The sequence below is a fragment of the Grus americana genome, chromosome 7 (assembly GCF_028858705.1).
Source record: "Grus americana isolate bGruAme1 chromosome 7, bGruAme1.mat, whole genome shotgun sequence".
Lineage (NCBI taxonomy): Eukaryota > Metazoa > Chordata > Aves > Gruiformes > Gruidae > Grus > Grus americana.
This window is the reverse complement of record NC_072858.1, coordinates 19,152,480-19,173,317: the sequence shown is the minus strand read 5'-3', so window position 1 is coordinate 19,173,317 and position 20,838 is coordinate 19,152,480. Positions and strand designations below refer to the sequence as shown.

General features: G+C 38.8%; 1 protein-coding gene across 3 annotated transcripts in view; it reads left to right on the top strand.

The window, feature by feature from the left end:
• Positions 1-237: 237 nt before the first annotated feature.
• The window catches only part of PCGF5 (polycomb group ring finger 5), a 70,707-nt gene continuing 50,106 nt past the window's right edge, over positions 238-20,838 (top strand). For all 3 annotated transcript variants that reach the window (XM_054831179.1, XM_054831175.1, XM_054831178.1), the window contains exons 1-2: positions 238-385; positions 12,287-12,404. The gene's annotated coding sequence lies outside the window, so the exon portion shown is untranslated. The remainder of the gene's footprint in view (positions 386-12,286; positions 12,405-20,838) is intronic.

The window sequence follows — 20,838 nt, the reverse complement described above, 5'->3', positions numbered from 1 at the left end:
GGGGGCTCTAGCGGCGGCCGAGCCGCGCCGTGGGCTGCCGCGCTGCCGGGCCGGCAGCGCCTGAGCCAGGCTGTGCCCCAGTTTGTGTCCAATCAGAGAGTGAAGTGCGTGCACCGAGCGGGGCGGCAATGCGTAAACAAGCCCCGGGAAACTCCTCCGCCCCCCGCTCTCCCCTCCGCGCCGCTCCCGCCCGCTCCCCGCGCCGCCCCGCAGCCTCCCCCGCCGCCCGCCAACAACTCCGGCGAGGCGCGCGCTCCCGCCGCCCAACCGCCTCAACCGCCCTCCCCTCCCCCCGCCCGCCCGCCCAGCCGGCGCCGCCCGCGCTGCCACACGCACCCCACTCCCGCACACGCCCGCGGGTGCCCGTGGCCTCTCGAGGGGGAAGGTAAGGGGCCCGCCGAGCCGGCCGGCGGCAGGGGCGGGCGGGGGCCGCCAGGCAGGCAGGCAGGCAGGCAGGCAGGCGGTGGGGTGTGGATGCGTGCGGGGAGGCGGGGGGGGGGGGGGAATCATGTGTCATAACAAGTTGTTGAACGTGACATTGCTCTTGAACTGCGCTGCGGCGGGGAGGGGGCCGCCCGGGGCAGGGGCCGCCGAGTAACTTTCTCCTCGAATTCGCCGCTAAGGAGGGAACCGGCTGCGGCGCGGGCAGGGCGGCGGTGCTGGCTGCTGGCGGGGACCGCGGAATGCGCTCGGGAGAGGCTGATGCCGTTCGCGATGCTTGTAGCTTCCTGAGGGGGACGGCGCGCAGCGCGGCTGGGTGACGAGCGCTTCGTGTCTGGCTGCTGCGGGAGCCGTTTCCACCGCTGCGAGGATTTTTCTAGCAAGGCGCCTGGGCGGCTAGTTAGCGAGGAGTAGGTTCTGGTCCAAAGCGCCTGTTCCTGCGGGTAATTATCCCTGGCTAATGCTCCGTGGCAGTTTGGCTCGCTTCCGTCGTGATTAGCTTGGCTTATTATATAAGATGTCACCGGAGGAGGAGAGGCACAAGTCCTCTCTGTGGCGGGGGGAGACACGACACCGGTCCGCCGTGCCTTCTCCGCACCAGGTACCGGAGCAGAGGGAGCAGCCCTGGCCCGGAGCGGGCGGCCCGGGCAGGGCGGGGAGCTCACCTCGCAGCCCGCCGGTGAAACGCGGCAGCTCGTTTTACACGTGGGTTGGGTGTGTTTCCCAAACCTTGCCTGTGAGCAGAAACATAACCTGTTCTCGTTCCTCTCCGCGTGTTTGATTTCTTCTTTTCTCTCTCTCTCAAAAAAACTAAAACAAAAAAAAAAGGCAGTTGAGCAGAACAAAGTTTAAGAAGAACTTGATTTTTGCTTCCATTGTGTGCACGTTTAGTATGTTAGCATGATCTGGAGACGATTGAATGAATCATCAGTTCCATGGAATAAAAGCAAGTGAATCATCTCTCATACACACACACAACTGTGAGGGAGCATCGTTGTTGCTGTAGATAGTGAAAGGTTAGTGTCAGTTTCTGACTTGCAATGGGATGTAAGAGGTATAGACAGTGCTCAGAAACCCATCAGGTTTCCTGGGGCTCGTTTGTGAGCTGTGAAAGTTTTGCAACACTCAATTGCTGTTTTCATGGCTTAGTGGTTGAATGGTAACCTCCTTCTTTACCAACTTGCTACCTTTCTTTTAGCCAAATTCTCAAAAGGGGGATATTAATGGTAAGATTTAAGTAAATGGGTTATTCAAAGTGTGTTAATTTAAAATAAAATTTAAACAAAAACCCCTGAAATGGTATCACATTATGTCCATACCCTGAAGCCAAAGACAGGTCCCACATGCTTTTAATCTGGGATGTTTTGCTTAGTTTTGTTAAGCAAAAGTAGATAGTCTCTGTTAAAAATATATAAATACATATTTGGAAAACAAATGAAGCTAGTTTATTTAATAAGCATGTTAGAGTTGTGCCTAGATAGACTTCTGTTCCCGATCCTCTTGCCTGTTGCTCTTGTAAATCGGATGGAGGCTGGGTCCTATATATAGTTTTTCTTTCAGCTCCAACTTGGTTCCAAAGTAGAATTTCTGTCCTCCATGTTTTCTGGACATATCTATCTCTCCCTGTACAGACATAGAACAATGAATTTTACAAAATTAATTCCCCTTTTTTTATGAGCATGCCTGCTGCTGTTGAGAAACAAAGTCACTGTTCACATCAGGGAGGTAGTGCTTTTACACATGCAAGCACTTGGTTTTACAATATAAAAGTATGTCTCCTTTGGCATCAGGTATCCTTTATCTAGCTACCTGTGTTTTGTACCTCTAGTCATCCTCCAAACAGGAATGGAGGAGTAAATCAGTCATGGAAAGGGTGTGGGGGGGAAAGTGTATGTTACCATTTTTCCTTGTCTAGAACTGAGTGCACCGGCACTTCCAAAACAGTTTTATAACATTAATTACAGGACTGGAGCAGTTAAGTGTGGGAAAACTGTATTACTTCAGGGTTCATTGTGTGGCTTTTAACACCTCACCATCAGAAACTTCTGAAGTTAACCAAGTTAAGATTGCACATGACTGTGAACACATTGTTTGTAATAGAGATTCTCTTAAGTTAGGCATATTGGGTGGTCAAGTTAACAAACAGGAAAAAATGCTATTTTATTTGTGCATTTAAATCAACAGTCAAATAGCATTCATCCTGTTTTTTTTAATTTTCTCATAAAAATGATAGAAACATACACTGTGTGCCACATTCTGTGTGCCCAGACCTCAGCTGAAAGCAGTAAAGCAAATAATACTGAAAGTGGACCCACCATTCTGCTCTAGCCTTTTCCCCCTGTTCTGTATATGCACTGGGCTTCAAAGTAGAAGTGAAAAATTCTAGGTTTCACTTTTAAGCCTGCAGAATGTGCAAAATAAAGTGAGATAAAATGGAATGGTTTAAGCTTGCTTCTGTGCAACTCCATGTTTAGGATTGATAAGCAGATTACTGTAGGATGCACAGCAGAACTTTGAGAAGAGCGGAGCACAATGCAGATAAAAGCGGAGCCTGAACTTTGTGTCTTGTTTTTTGCTATGTTGGGATACACAGGCCTTGTTCTTAACATGATAAATTTATGAACATATATCAAATCTTGCACTGCCTTTTATCAAAAAGAAAAAAAAAGAGATGAAGTTATAATGCTTATTTGAAATGAATAGTATTTTGCTTAAAAAAATAGTTCAAGTTATCGCATGCTTTGCAGATTCTGTGCTCTGAAAGACTTGTGCCAACAGCCACTTCATATGTCCTTCCAGCTATCTCAACTAGAAGTGAATGGTTAACATCCCAATGGAAAAAAAAAAATTCTTTACTTTTCACAGTTTTTGCTTTAAAGACCCTTTCTGGACAGATGCAGCAGTCCCAAGCAAAGTTTTGAACTATTCTTGTTGAAGGACATACTGCTGGTGTTGAAAAAGAGAATCCTTTCTTCAACTATTGAAAACTTTGCACCAAGTGCACATTCACCTGGGGGTGATTTGCTCCTCAAATCCTCAGTTAAAAACATTTGTTGCAGTTGTCTGGGAAGAAGTTTAAGTTCTATTACTAGTCTCAATATTTAAAATATTAAGAAAATAGTTAGGAAAAGTTGATACTATACCAAGGTGTATCACTTTGTATTGGTTTGTATATTAGAGTTGTAACTAACCTGTTCTTGAATGTTGGCGGATAGTGTCTTAGACATTTCCTACAGTGAAGCTTATTTCCCTGATTATTGTGTTTTGCTCTTTACATTTTTCCACTAAATGTGGTGCCATGAAAAGTACCAGCTTGACAGACTTTGGGACTGAAGCCCTTAATGAGCAGAGCAGCTGTAGCTCTGTCAGCAAGCTCCACCATGCTATGACAAGACTGTGTATATCTAGCTGCATGTGTGCACGTAGGAAATGTCAGTGTTACTGTCTCTATCTTAATTATTGCTTATAAAATAAAAATTGTGCACTGTCAAGTGTAGGACACTTCTGGAATGAAAGATATATAGTGTTACTTGACCGCTATGGTCTCAACAGCTGTCGCTATTAGTTCTTACATGTGAAACAAATATTTTTGACCGGTTACTTAAAGCTGAAACCATTTATCCCATTATTAATAGTTGAATTCATGCATGTCTCAGCAGTTTTCCTAACATCTGGCCAAACTGTTCATTTGCTACTGTGCATTGGTCATTTCTTTCCTGTATGGAATAATTTTCTTCCTTTGTTTGTCATTGGTTTATATGTGTTTAGAGGTTTGGCTGAAATTAAAAAAAAAAATAGCCTGCTAATTTGCCATAATAATCCTATTTTCATAAAAGACCTAGACAGGAAAAGACAAGAAGACTTACTTTCTCAGAAGATGTTAAATATGAGAGTAAAAGTTATTGGGAGTATCTTCACTTCCTTAAGACAGTGTTATATTGCTGACTGATGCATCGCAGAGAGGGAGGCACCAGGCTTCAAGTTGTTGCAAACTGCTTTCCCACATTGAATCTTCACTGCCAGTTGAGTTGGCACTAGTAGTTTTAAAGAGTGTACCACATGAGCATTGAGTAACGACTGCTGAAGAACCAAGTATCCACGCTGCAAGTGGGGTGCCTTTGGTGACCCCTTGTGCACACCTTCAGTATTCATTCTTCCACAAGGAGGAAAACCACTTTGTAGTCATACCACTTCTACTCAAAGCAAATTCTTGTCAAAAAAGAACCCTTCTTACACACTACACACTAAATCAGTCATGGAGATGTACCAAGAAATAGTGTCGGGACCTAAATGGTGAAGCTATGTTTTTTTCCTGATTCATTGGTATGATTCATTCTATGCATATTATTGATGGCTGCATTACAAAATTATTTTCTGACAAAGATGCATTGTTTCTGGCAATTTTTCTGGCAGTTATCTGCTTCCTTAGAAAAATGTGTGGCTCTGTACCTATGGATAGCAGACAGCTGAATCAGTGAGTACAATCTGATACTAGCAGGGAGGGCCATAGTTTGTAATTGCCATAGAATTACTTGCATCCAGTTTATAATTCCCATCTTCCAAACTCCACCCTGCACGCTTGTTTAGTTCACCTGTTATAGCTTAGGTTTGGTATTATGAGCTCTTGGAGAACACTTTGTCATTCATTCTGTATTTGTAAAATTTGCAGCACTTCAGTATCCTGGCTGATTTGGCTTCTGGTCTCTATGGAAATAAGTAATAAATAATAGCTTTCATTTTAGATGTTTTTGCCTGAATCTTTACTGTGTTTTATCCCAGTGCAAAGAAAAAATGGAACAACTCTTCTGCAGTTTTAATAGAACATTTGTCCAAAGACCAACACTATAAGTAAAATATGACTCCAAATAGACAACAGTACAGATGAAATTTGTATTCACATTTTTGTGACTCATGTGAAGTTCCAGTGAGGGAGACTATGAATGCCACCAAGAGCAAAATGAAACCCTAAGAAAAATAAGACTTCGATTTTGTTTTAACATAGTTCAGCAGGAAGAATCTCACAGGAATTCTCAAATGTGATGAACTTCTGTAAGGGACAGATTGGTGGTAATTTTCATAGTATCTTTTGGTTCTTCTTAAAAAAAAAAAAAATATTGGTGATTTTCTTGTGTAGCCAAAACACCCTGTGGTATCCTGAGTAGAAGTTTGTTCAGTTGTGGGCTTGGAATCACACGGTTCTTTTTGTACCAGCTATCCTGGTTCTCTTCACAGAGATGTGGAGATAAGAGACTGCTTACACTGATTATAGACAGATGAAGTTGCTACAATTGACTTCTTCCATGAGGAACTAAATGCTGTGGTTATAACTTGATGACAGAGAGGCAGTTTATCTTCACCTTGTAATTACAAGGGTGATTTCACATTGGCACTATATCAGAGTATAAGAAATACATGGATTTTCAATGTAGTGTTACCTGGTATGTTTATATTCATTTTTCTTTGCAGTCATCTTTAAAAGTGTTAATGTTAATAGATTACTTTTTCAGGACTAATATAATTGTTCTGTAGCAGTTTCAGTCAGTACTAATGAATTCCATTTTACCAAACAAAACAAGAAAATACCCAACTTAGTTTGCAACAACTGTGAACTAGGAGTTGTATGATCATATAGAGATGATGTTGTGACTTTTTATGAGACAGTAACATATATTTCCCAGTGGCTGCACCTGACAAACTAATTTGCAGAAGTAGAATATCTGAGATTTCTCTTTGGAACTATAAAATGGAACATTTTTATATGCATTAACATTTACATTTTTTTAAAAGAATGTCTACCATCATATAAGAAATGAAAGTATTTTAATATGTGTTCATACCGATAGTGTGGATGTACAAGAACACACTTGGATTAATTCTTATGTTTTCATCTGCCTATAGACATTTCATTTTTGTTTCAGTCATTTTAAAATAGGGATAATTCATGTAAATAAGAGCTTTTAAAAAACACCCTAATATAAGACAAGAACATAGGCTGTAATGTGTATTCTGGCCCAGTTATATGTAGCTTTCATAAAAGCACGAGCATCCTAAGCCATGAAAAAGTTCCTGTTATGGAACAGTCTTTATTTCCAGTCTTGGCATTCTCCTAATCACTGCATTTTTCTTAGTTTGTGAATTTGTGATGCAGAAAGGAAGTACCTGCAGATTGAAATTACTTGTATGGTCATAATTTCTAACTGGTCTTGATCAATAGCAGGGCTTGATTCATAAAAGCAGCTCTCCAAGTCAACACTGAGTCTCCGTAACAGTTGCTGATGTAACAATACAATGTAATACTGTTGACATGTCCTATTACAAGGTATTAATTTCCTGAATCTGAAGCTGTATGTAGAAGAAAGAAAAGGCATGGGAGTTCCTTTCAACAGCAGAAGACTTTACATTACGTTTCCTAGCTCTGGTTCTCCTTTTTAACGATACTGTTAAAATATTATCACCTTATTAATTTAATTTGGATAGGAAAGTCTATTTATTAGATTATACCAGTATGTGTTCAAAGTCCCCAAAAGAGAAATTATCACTTTTCTTTGGGACGTAAAATGTGTTGGGATTATCTATTTATGTAAGTTTCTTAGATGGAATTTTTCAGATCACTTTTTGCGTTGTGTTACTTGTAGTAAAATCTTTGTGTACTAACAAAGCCCATTGAAGTAATAAAATAAAAAATTATATATTCTGAAGATAGATTTCAGTGCTAGTTACTACTGATCTGATCTGACAGACAGATAAACTCTCTCTGCCACAAAGAAGTAGTTGATCTTGAGATAAAAGTCTTGAGTGATTCTTAGAGAAGCATCACCACTAATTAAAGCAAGTGCAATTATATCTATTTCCTCCCTCAAGAAGAACAGAATATGTAAGAAACCAGGCTCTTGATTAATTTCATAATGAAAACACAGTTCTTTTTTTCAGATGGAAGATCAGCTCTTAAATAGCCAATGTGTGGATTGAATGAAGTTAAAGATGTTTCTTTCTTTTATGGTTTTATAAAATTGTTATTTACTTTTTTGAAGAATCATCAGTACTAGCTGCAGAGACAAAAGATCCTTTATATGATATAAATGATATTTTGACTAAGTACTCTTGGTTGATTCTGGCTGTGGAATTTCCCTGCATACAAAGTGATTTTGAAGAGCTGCTTAATCAAACCAATATTTTTCAGCTTTCCATCTTAACTCTTTTGATATATCATAGATAAACTAAATTTTCATGCTTTCATCCCAAATACATATTTACCAAAATTTACAAGTGTTTTGTGCGGACAGTGATCACAGAATGCAAATGGATGTATTTGAAATAATGTACTCAGTGACAGTTGGTGCCTCACACAGGCAAGTGTTTAAAATCTACTATTGATATGTAACTTTTGTGTATTCATTGCTGAAAATTTAGAACATAAATTTACATGGGACTAGTCTACAATTCAAAATTTCCCTTAATTGCAGAGGAGTTTTTCCAGTGAATTCAATGTGAAGCTGGATGAAACCAGTGACAAACTTGTAACAGAGGAGCTTTTCTATAACACCTGGCTACTCAAGGTATAATAGCTCTTATTACAGCAACTAATACCATAGGGAAAAACACACAAACTATTCGGCATACAAGCCGTTCTTCAGGTCTCAAACAATAGCAGCGAATCTTGAACTAAGGGTGCAGTTTCAGAAAGCATTTAAAGTCACTGCTATTGAACGAGGGAAGTGCTGCTACTATCTCTTATGCTATCTGACCTCTGGCAGTAATTGAACCCCAAAATAAGTTTAACTTACCCAGCAAGAAACTAACAAAACCAAGTTTTCTGCTAGGCTAGTATGTTAAACGGACTTAAAGATAGATCAACGAGCTCTAGAGTAATACTTCCTTTTTTTGGTACAACTGGTCCGTTAGATCAGCTCTGCTGTTCAGTTAACTGTAGCTTTAGGACAAGTTGGGAATAGTTGCTTTGAGTCTATTATAATTGTAGCAATCAAATAGCTAATTTCAGGGAAAAGTGTGGTTATCACCTGTAAAAACAAAGGGGATATTAGTATAGGGAGAAATTGTGAGGTAATGCTCCATCATGGGCAGAAAGAAAACAGGTCATTACCACCAGAAAGCTTTAGCTGGAGTACCATCATGCAGTAGAGGCAGCATCTCCAGTAAGTCTATCAGTTTTGATATATAGAAGATCTATGAATCCTCATTTCCAGCATTGACTTGGTGATCAGGACTGAGAAGTGAGAGGTGGAATTTTCTGATGAAAAACATTCTCATGGAATTCATTCTGGCACCTTCGTTTCTTGGATACTTGCTAGGCTGCTGTACTAGAAGTGGGTTTGGGTCACACGGACATGTGTTGCTGGAGCAAGTTTGACGTTCTCTGGTTTCGGACCATTAGGTGCAGACTCTGCATCTGACTTCTTTTTTGGCAGTGGAGAACCCTCCCTGCTTCTCCCATCTAGCTGTCCTGTATCTAGATTTCTCAAGTAACTCTCATATATAAAAATATTTGCAAAGATCTGCTGAACATTGGGCCTTTGGATTTACAGTTTCCATCTTTATTGGGGGGTAATGTGTGATAACATTGACAGGTAATGTGCTGACTGAAAAGAAATTTCCTGTATTTCCTACCAGTGGTGATAGCTGCTTACCATGTCATTTTTACTGTATGTTGTCAGAGGAAGTGTCTTGAGTCTCATGAATCCAAGGTAGAAGCCATAAAAATACAAATAATTTAGAACTTTAGCCTGAGCTGATGAAAACTGCTGCAACTTAAACTTCAGTTGCTTCATTTGACTTTATGCCAATATTGAATATGCCTGTAGATAAAGTCTAACCACAAGTACTGCTTGTACTTACCATAGTTAAGTTACTGTAGACCTTGCCTTGAATTGCTTCTAAAATTGTCAGTTATTAAATAATTCCAAGAACAAGATTAGGGAAAAGTTGTCATTTTGCCCAGTTAAACAGATTTTTGTAACCTTTTCATTAAGCCAGGACTTCAAATTTGGCTTAATTATTGCCCTTGTATTATGAATGTATTTTTCCTGTTCTTGTGAAAATAGAACAGTGTTTGATCTAAGTATAAGCCTTTGAAAAAAAATCTAAGTTTATATATGTTCTTACAAGAAGCTAGTGAGAGTTTGGCGGTGACATTTTCCAAAGACAGCATCTGCAGCCAAGTAGTTGAGTAGAACTTTCCCTGTCATTGTTCCTCCTGGAATCCCAATGTGGACTCCGATGCAAGTATTAAAAAGGAGGAGATCAACTCTGCTTTGACTGTTAGAGGCACAGACATCATGAAGGAATGCAGACATTTGCAGAAAAGTGAGAATTGCAAGTGTCTTCTGTTCACAAGTATCAGAGGGTAAAGGAGGTTAGAAGACCATTAGGAGTGTCTAGGCACTGGGAAATGTGTACATGGATGTCAAGTGATCTGGCGAGGTCCCCTGCTCAGGGGAGGGTAAGGGTCCGAAACCAGTAGAGAGCATACTTCCTAAGCCTCTTCCTTCCTCTACTATCAGCAAATAGCAGAGAGAACAACAGGCAAAGAACGTCTCTTCCCTTCAGTGCTTGCTGGTTTGGTATCGATTCTGTTTATTCATACATGTGAGGTCTGTTTGGTGGGTGCAGAAGTCAAGCTGCTGACAACTCACACTGCATGGAGTCATACTGACTCTGCAGTAGAATTCCTGTATTTTGGGCATGGTTAAGTATAAAAAATAGACTGTTGTAATATAGCTGTTTTAAGGCCGAAGGGCTAAAATGTTAGGGCATTTCTTATTTTAGGCTGTTAGTGTGACCATAATTTATCCATTGTAGTGCTCTTCAATTCTGTTCTTAAAAGGCTTTCTTCCCAGCACCCTGTTATTTGCTGCAAAGTTGTAAAGTGTTTGGGGATTTATCAGTAGGAGTTGTCTGCAGTAGAGTGTAGAATGGGTGCAGAGGAATGCAGGAAGGCAAAGAATGGTGTCAGCTTAGGGAGGTTGAATGCCGCCTTGGAGGACTAGTTTCTACCCGTCTTGGATGCTAAATGACTCTGTTGAGTTTGGTTTCATGGAGATGTATAAGAGATTGGTTTTGCCTAAAGGCTGTATGTTTAGACAGAGGAATGTAACAGACAAATTGGGGTCAGGGAGAGGCACCAGTCATACAGAAATTTTTTCATAATGTACCAGGGTGTGCTGCTTGGAGGTACAAAGGCGTTATTTTATTCCTTAAACTACATATGCATTGGGGCACATCTATGTGATTTTAAGAAGATGTAGGCCCCTGCTGCCTGACTTTAAAGAAACTGAGAAGATATCTGCCTATGGTTAGTGTAATAGCAAGACAGAGTATATTAGCTGTGGCTCAGTGCCATGGTAACACCAGAATATGGGTTTTAATCAGCTTACAACATAAACATATCTGACTGCTAGTAGACCCAGCTTGCAACTTTTTTTTGTCATTAAAACAAACAAGATTCATTAAACATACTTTATTAAAGCAAACAAACTGGTTTTTAGGAAGCTGTGGTCTTATGGATGAGTTCTGAATATAGTATTTGCAGGAAGAGACAGGCAAAGTTTAGGAAAGAACTAGTGCAACTGTGGAATAATAGAAGCCCACAATACTTAAACCTGGACAATGCAGAACCTTCTCTTCTATACCTGAGTGGGATGTTATTGATCCTGCTTATTGGAGTCGGTGAGATTTACCTTGTTCACAGCAATAAACCTACACATTCCTTGAAAGTGGTGATAGACAGTTAAATGTCGATTCCTGTGCTTTCCTACTAGTAAGAAAAGCATAAACATTGCTGAACATCCTGTATTGATAGATGTTTCAGAACCTTGTGCTGTAGGAGTTTGTCATAGGTCAGAGCAGGTCAGGCAACTTAGTGTGGTACTGCTCTAAAAGTGAGTGGTAAAATGTTGGCATTAGTGATTGTGACTATTAAGTCAGATATCTGGCAGGAGTGTTAATGAAGTGTTTACATTGTGTCTCAAGTGTTAATTTAGTTTCTAAACTATAGTAACTTTTCTTTTTAATCCCACATTTCTATGTATCTTGTGGTCTGCAAAGGTTTTAAATAGTGGCTGAAACCCCTGATACTTCATCATTACTCATTTTATCATGTTATCATGAGCAACATTCACTTGGAAGTCACCACCTCTGCATGCATTGGTCCCTGGACCTATACCAAATACAGAAAAGCAATGATTCCATATAAGCTATCTAGCTAAACAGGGCAGAGAAATCCAACTGCTGACTGTGCAGTTGCTGCTCTTGTCTCACATTGTACCAAAATTAATTGGTGTAGTATACCCAGAAACAGAGCATAGAGCAGGAGCTCCAGAACTTTAAGTGCTACTAACATAGAAAGAAAACTATGATAGAATAGTTGCTTTTGCAGCTTGAACTTTTTTTTTTTTGGGGGGGGGGGGCGGGTGGGGACCATGCACAGATGCAGGAGGAGATATTTAGACTGTATTCCTTCTCTAGAGGAAAGGCAGTAAATCAGATCTTTGCGGGATACCGGTTTGAAGTACCTTCATAGTTAGGAGGTCCCTGCAGGAGTGAACTGCATTGCAATTACCTGCACAAGAGACTACTGGGCTTAATGGCTAAGAATCTTTTTCAAAGTTGTTTTCCTGTGAGCAAGTAGGTGCTAATTTTTTTCAGTTTGGGGGGCTGGAGTTGTTGTCTATGTAAACATATGTTTGCAGTCTTTTGGTTTTTAGGTCTTATGCTTGTGCTTTTTTCTGCAACATTTACATTTCTGAGTTAGCGAGATTTCATATTCATGGTTTTATTTTTTCATTGTCTCTTTTTTTTTTTCTTTGCATGTTCCTGCTTATCTCACAAGCACAAGAAACTGATCGAAACTCCAGGTAGAAGACAAATTTCAGAATAAGAAGAAACTTGCATACACTGAAAAGAAATCACGGAAGGATTGTGGAGAAGAATATAGAGTACAAGTTCTGGTATGAAATTCTAAGTATTTTCCTTGGAATTCAGGGCACTGTCTGCTCTGGAAGACAAACCTTGCTTAATATAGAGTATAGCATGTAAAATAGTTCCACTGAGTCTGTGCTGGCCATACAAAGATTACTTCTTAACAGAAAAACTATGTTTAAATGGGTTCAGACTAGCCTAGTTCCTACGCTGTTGTATGTGGTATCCACTAAGATATTTTTCATGCTTTATCCAAATGTTGAAGTGTCTTACGTGCAAGAAAACTTGTTTGTATGAAAACTAACTGCAAAGTCAGGACAACTTTCTAGTACTAGATTTTTTTGCCACTGTTAAAAATGTTTTGAGTATGACTTTTTCCTCGTTAAGATACCGGAAGGAAAACCATATGTAAATACTCTTGAGTGCATTCTTCCATCCCCACAATATGAAGTCAAAAGGCAATTAATTTTCTTAATACTGAAGATGTTGAAATCTTCCACGCATTTAAATAACACTATATCAGTATTCACCTAGAGAATACCTTGGTTGATTTCTGACTCCATATTTCCACTGAAGGTACTGACAAGCATTCCTACTAATTTAAGGGGCTACAATTGGAATCCTTTAAACTTATTGTGGATATTCTGAATTTAGACCCGTGAATTTGCACAAAGCTAGAAGAAAAAGGTCTTTCCCTTGATGTCAGATTATGTTTAAAACCCACGAAAGCTTATTTAATTTTAGAAAACCTTAATTGCTCTTTTTTCACTTCTGTAGCATTAAATTTGAATTTTTTTGAGTAGTAATTATTTCCAGAATTTGGCTATGTAAAAGCTCATCAGGGTAAAACCAGGTGTACTTGCATTACAAGTTGACTGGCTGGAACCAACCACCTAATCCTAGAGAAATGGATTGATTATTTTTAGTCTTATGTAGATGGACTGACTGGTACAATTTCAAAAGCTTTCTTTTTGTAAGTATAAGACAGAAGACTGGAAGGTTGCCATGTATGTTTTCCAGGCCCATATCCTAGGTGCTGTTATATAAAAACACCCATTTAGTGCCCACTGAACTGAAATTCAAGTTATGATCTCATTGTTGCTAAGTACCGACTTCAGCTGGTATAAAATGCTGCAGCTACGAGTTTGTAAGTTCTATGTTCAGGGCGACCCAAAGAAAGGACAGGGAGGAGACAGAGGAGGAAATCATTACAAAAGTACTTTAACTAGATGATACAAAACTTTGAATAAGGACCAAGCGCATCAGCAGAAATGAAATGGAGATATAATCTGGCAATATTCTTAAGGTAATATAATTGTGATTTCCCTACAATAGACATTTGATTCAAATGTTAGCCTAGAGTACTGCTTAACTGTGAATCCAAAAAGTATCACAAAGGAGATGGAAGCCAGAGAATGCATATGGGGGGCTAGGCATTCATATCCTACCAACTCTTTCCTCGCTTGAAATTGCAGAAATAATCATACGGTGTTTAGGTGTTCATGAAGGAAACAGCAGAACAAAACCCATAGGGGTAATTCTAAAACCAATATATTACATATAAATGTAATTAAGCTCCCTGACGTTAGATGAGTTCAAATAGAGGTCTCATACACTTCCATGATCTCTCCAAGATCTGAGATAATAAAATAGAAGAATAGGATAAATAGCAAAAGAGAAATCACTATGTAGAAACTATTTGCAGGTTCCTTATTCTTCCCTCACAAAGCACAGACTTCTAAAAAAGTTTTGAAGGGTCATGGTATAATCAGCTGCCAGCATCAAGGGGAGGCACAAGAATGAAGGTAGTGGATGAATGGGCAAGGGGAGTATCAAGCAGTTGTCGAATTACATCACTTCTGTGGTTGTTAATGCTGTGATCACTACTCAACTACTGAACTTGGTTCTGGCAATTGCATTTCATGGAGGATGCAGAAAAATTGAAAGGGGTGTATAGGAGACCTAAAAGAATGATACAGGACTTGGGAAACATGCTTTATCATGAAAGACCAGAGGCACAGCGTTGTGTAAGTAAAGCTTAGGTGGCACTTCCAGACAGTAATCAAGCCATCCATTAATGTTATCTTTGGTAAACTAAGTGGAAACATTTGAGATAAAGTAATTGATATTCAAAACCAGATTGTTCAATCTTGCGGATTAAAAGAAAATCAAATGACTGTAGCTTAGCAAATGAGGTAATAAAAACCAGACTAATTCAGACTACAATTAAGGATTTTTTAATTATTATTATTTTTTTGCTAATTGGAACTACTGATGATTGTGGTAGATTCCTCAGCATTGGTAATCTTGAAAATTAAGAAGGATGATTTAGTCAAAGTAATCTGTTGAACTTCAGGTGGGAATTAATATAAATCCTATGGTTTGTAGGGTTTTTTAATGCAGCTCAGACTAGATGATCACAGTGGTCTTTTTTGACTTAATATGTGTTATAGTAAAGGTTGTGCAGTCAGTCTTTACCATAACATTTAGATCTTTAATTATACACAGCCCTGGCAGAGAATGTTCTGCATGAGATTACCTGAAATTCTCCAGAATTCAGATTGCTAATTAAGTAAAACCAGAATAGAGGGACATTTATATCAAGAAGGCAGTAGGATGTTATTAAACAGATGAGGCATTTTCAAGAACAGCATATCTAGTGTAGTTTGTCAGCACTTTATAAAGGCATGACAGGGTCCCTTGTAAAATACATGGCTATTTACATTTTAAATGACCTTTTATATTCCTTTAGTGTAGGTAGTATTCAAAAAGTATATGGAAAAGCAACATGTAGCCCTGTAGCTCTGCAAAAGATAGCCCTTGGATACAAGGGAGAGCTGTGTACTGTATTTACATAACATGTTGGTCTCAGAGTAGGTTAGATATCTGTAAAAATACTGTTCCCTATTTGTTCTGTATAAAACCCACCTCCATTTATATTTTTATGTTCTTTAAAAATAAACATAGAAAAGATGTGTTGTTTTAACAACTGATAAAAGCAAACTAAGGTGAGAGAATGGTCCGAGATCAGCGTTCCAGAAGAGTTCTTTCTGAAAGAAGAAAGCCAGACTTGTGTGAACGTCTCATATTTATTTTGCAAATAATAAGGTTAGAGAATATAAATATTGTGTGGAAGTGTATGCCCTAGCTTCCCTAAGGTAACACAAGGGTATACGTTGTGTAAGTAGAGCTAACAGATGCTTAGGAATCATAAGAAGTCAGAGTTCCTATCTTTCAGGCGGCTTCTCTTCATTTTGGCAGATTTTTTCATACCGCTGCTAGAAAATAAATATTTTGTTATAATTGATAAACATCCTTGTTAATAACTGCATTCTTTAAGTCATTTGTACTGTATTCCAGTGGTGTGCAAGAAAGAGCTTTGTCTCAGATGTACAGTAATCTTTAAGCCCCTGTAAGAGATACTCAGTTTGCTATGACAAGTAGATTACACTAGTTCTGCAGTATACTTCAGTGTTCTTAGTGTTTTTCATGTGACAGTGATGCAGTGTTTATTTTGAAAGTCAAAAGCCACAGGTTCAAATCCCCCTAAAGTCAATAGGAAAAATTGCTTGCAACAACTTCTAATTTATAGCCCATATATTCTGATTTCTATTTTACCCATAAAATTTCTGTATGAAAATCTACTGCTAAGAGGCTTTTTATTTTTGATGTAATGCAGCATTTTCATGCTCAGTGAGAGGACATTAAGAATATTCGGTAATACAAATGGTGCTTTACTATGAATGCAGTAAAAGTAACAAGTATCAGTGAGATGGCACTAGTATGATGTATAGTATATTCCCATTCTAAAAAAAAAAAGTCAATAACTTGATATAAATATCTATCTGTTATGAGATCATGTCATTATTCTGTATGGCTTCTTACACTGTGTTTATTGCCGTGTAAATGAAACATCTTCCAGCAGTGTATTAAACAATGTGCCTATCATCTGTCACATGCTTTTAACACATCCTCTCCCCAAGGAGAGAAGCATGTGCAGTAGATGGCCATGTTTTGGTAGACTTTTTGTGTTTATTTTGGGGCAGGTATGTTGAAAGCGTTTGTGTTGACAATACATAATCAATGTACAGTGTTACACAAAATTATTGTCTTATAGTTGATTGACCTATAGGCAAACTACAGACTGAGCTGGATACTGCCTGGGTAAGTAGTTCATCTGGCACCCGGCCCACTCCCACATTCTTTCCATCATTCGGAGGTGTTGGGCATGTCATACAATGCACATCTGTATCTGGCCATGAGAAGTGGAACAGCATACATCTGGTTGTAACACAAATATAGGCTTAGTCATGTCATAAGTGTGTATAAACCCTCACACTACCTACTCACACATCACCAGACAACACAACAGAAAGGTCAGACATTACTCATTTTGTCGATTATGTTCTTTTTGTGGGTTAACCGTGCTAGGCAGCTAAGCACCACAAATTGCTCACTCACTCACCCCTCCAACCCCCCGTGGGACTGGGAAAGGATAAAGAAAAGTAAAAGCAAAAAAACTTGGGGGTCAAGATAAAAAAAAAAATTGTTTAACAAGTAAAGGATAAGTGGAAGATGGGGGAAGGAAAAGAAAGGAAGGGAAGGGAAAGGAAAGGAAAGGAAGGGAAAGGGAAAGGGAAGGGAAGAAGTGAGGCAAAGACAATCACTCTCCACCTCCCACAGGCAGACTGATGCCCATCCAGTTCCCAAGCAAAAGACAGCTAACCTCCCTAACCCCTCCTCATTTCCCTATTTATGGCTGAGTATGACGTTACATGGCATGAGATATCTCTTTGGTTAGTTCAGGTCATCTGCCTGGCTGTGTCCTCTCCCAACCTATTGCACACCCCCTAATCTTCATGGCAGTGGGTACTGAGAAAAAGAGAAGGCCTTGATGCTGTGCAAACACTGTTCAGCAATAGCTAGAATGTTATTGTTTTACTAGCATTGTTTTGGTCAAAAATTTAAACCACAGCACCATATGAGCTGCTATGAAGAAAGTTAACTCTATCCTAGCCAGGCCCAGTATGGTTATTTAGCAGGATGACCTAGGAAGCATTTAGATTTAAACTATAAAAAGCTATATGTAGCATCTGAATAACAAAATATTTGTCAGGAAGGAAGGAGGGCAGTCTTTTACAGATATCTTTAGAGCTTTTGAACATATTGTGTAGTTCTCGTGGTGGGGGAGATGATGAATATTTCTAACTCAGACTGAGAAGGGAATCCACACATCAAAGATATTCAAGGTACATATTTAAGCAGTGTGTCCCGCTGAAGTGCTCAAGACTTGAATGAATTGAAAAATAAGAATTTAGGTTTGTCTTGGACACAAATTTGTACTTAGGTCAGTAAGTGTTCTGTTTCATTTCTTTTACTGCAGAAAACAGACTACTTACACAGTTGCGTGCATTGCATAATGCTCAACTTTCTCAAAGTGTTTATTTTCTTGTACAGGAGGCTTTTGGATGTTTTGCCTAAGTGTCTTATGTTTCCACCTACTCCTGTCTAACATAATGCATTCCTTTTATAGAGAAATAACATCTGAAAGATCATATTTGGCATTAGTCTCTAGTGAAACTGAAATTTTTGCTGGAATCTACTGAGAATTTTGCAGGTTTACTAGCAGTGCTGTTTTGGGAATAGAGCAAAAAGGTTGCTGTTATTTTTGTTGACGTGGAGTCTGTAGGGATGTAAGCAGTCTAGCATTCTTCATGTGAACAATTTTATTTCCATAACAATGTTTGAATATTGCATGAAAACCTTATTCTTTCCTCATCTCTGCTCACATGTCATTAGTGAAATGAGCCACTGACTCCACTGTGAAGTAAAGAGTTCACTCGAATGCTTATAAAGTATGGAAGTACTTTAGACAGAGCAGAAGGTACTTACAGTATCTAACCATCCTGGGTTTGGGAGGTGTGAGGAAGGGACTAGAAAAAAGAATAGAAATTTGGCATTTTCATATGAGCAGTTTCTGCCTGTGCAGTGGTCATCAAACCTAACCAAAGATAACGAAGCATCCATGGGATTATAATGCAATCTTTGTGGCCTCATGACTAAGAGGTGTAGTAGAGCAGTAGACCAGAGGACCACTTCAGTTCTTAATAATGTCCACATGCTTCCAGCACATTTTTTATTAGATAATGTAGTGCTGGAATTTTCTCACCTAGGAATGCTTACAGGAGTTAGAAGGAGTGACACTTTGTTCTCCCAGAGTTGCAAATGCACTGTGGACACCGGTGGTATCCTTTATTTGACATATTCCCTGCTAGTTATTGGGAGATTCTGGTACTTGTGCATGTGTGGAATAAGAGTAGTTTACAAGTACACTTCTAACCATGGTGCAAAGAATGCAATGATGGAGATGTTGTCTTTAAACTGCAATGCAGAGTGTATGTGTGTCTGCTGGAATCTGTAATAATGTTCTTTTATTTGCAACCAAAAATACTTTCAGTTAATTACAAGTATAAAGTGAGACAGTATTTCTGTTTCAGTGATTGTTAATATTAACTGCTGCTTTGGAAATGAGCATAACTGTGCATTTTTATTTCCTTTTTAATAATGAATGTGTAGCTGTAAAACACTCTATCAGTACTAGATGTGTATTAACCAACGACCTCTTCATCACAGCAGAGGTAAAAGCATATTTAATTACATCATAGAGACATAAAAATAACTTGTTTCAGGAAGTTGTGGAGGTATTGTGTGGGATTAGGCTGTGTAAACAGTGATATTCACATTCATGAGATGTTTGTTAATATGAAGAAGAAAGATGAGTAGATGGGTCTGATTCTTTGTCATCTTAAGTGGTCATTTACTCTCTCTTAAAACTGAATGCAAAAATGCAATTAAAACACAATGTTCTGTTTCAATCCCCCATTTTGCCAGTGTATAAAATTATATATTCATAAATACACATATACTATATAAGATATGAAATTCTGAAGAATCCAGCTTTTTATCTTCAAATATTTTAGCTTGCAAAATATTACACTTGCCTCCATATACTGCAAATTCGAGATTTACCTTTTAATTCCTTACCAATCCTGTTATAAACTAACTGCAGATATCTTGATTATTTTCAGGAGCTAGTATCAATAGCAATATGAGGCAGTATGTAGGTTAAGTGTTCAGTATGGCTATTTTTTCCAAAATAAAATCTCTCACCTCAGAGATTAGGTGTCTGATTTAAATGCATGTCAAATGAACATTCAGATGAAGAATAATGTTGTGATTAAAACATTGTATTGGAATTTGAGACTTGGAAGTTTAATTAATGTCTCTCTATGTGGCTGACATCAGAAATTTATTAGGAAACCAACTAGAAAATTTTACTCTCTGTGTAAAACAGTCTCAGTAATGCATCCTTTTCTTCTCACAGTTTAGACTGGAGACCCTTTAGACCAGATGGACTCTGAAAGGGTGTGTTTCCACTGCAGCTGAAGGTGTATTAGCTGAATGGATATATTTGCATTAAGTGTAATCTAGCCAGCTTTGTTAAATATCAATAAAAATAGGTGTTTCAGTAAATGGGTCCCAGCTTGCTCTGGACCCTTGTGTGGCTAGGTTATGCTGATGTACATTCTATATGTTCACTTCCATAATTACTGGAGTTAGCTAGATTAAAGAGTAGATTTGCTTTTTCCTTTAATGAAAAAAAAAATAAAGTCTTATTTTTATGAGCTTCTGGTTTACTCCTTTACTAAATTGTGCAGTCAACCTTTAGATTTTTCTTCTGATTTATTCTCCTGTAGAGGCAAGTTTTTTCCATCCTCTATCTACCCTTAGCCCTCCCTGCACCATAATACGCAGATTCTTCCTTTACCCACAGACGACCAGAAGGCATGCCTCTGTGGCTGCTTTGCTAAACAAAGCTGTTTTGCTGGGGAATACTAGTTGACAGCTGCCCCAGAATTCCCAAGAAGTATGATTTCCTTGGTGCTGTAAGAAAAACAAGAAATAAACATAATTAAAGCTTGAGTCAATACAGATTTGCACAGATTTGCCTAGGGCTGGATAGTGGTAATACATAATCCAGACCCCAAATGTAGTTACCCTCATTCCCGTCCTGAACCACCTCTAACAGAGCACTCATTTCCTTCTTAAATTACGTTCTCCTCTATGACAGTTGGGCTATAGCTGTTCAAATGTCAGGTAGTGCACTGAATATAAAACTTGATCGAGTAGAATTCTATACTATGGAAGGACATATTCTGCAGTTTGAGATTGTTGAGTTTTCCTCTTCAAGAAGTATTTAGACTCCTGTTACAAAAGTAACATGGAGTAACACCTCTACCCCAAAACAATATTTTGAAAACACAATTATTTTTCTGGAAGCTAACAGGTTCATCAGATTTTGAGTTAAAATTTGGGGCCTCTGAGAAATGTAGCAACCCATAGAAGCAGAGAAACACAGGAAGGACAAGAGAAAGGGAAAAATTTGAATTAAGGGAAAGAAGA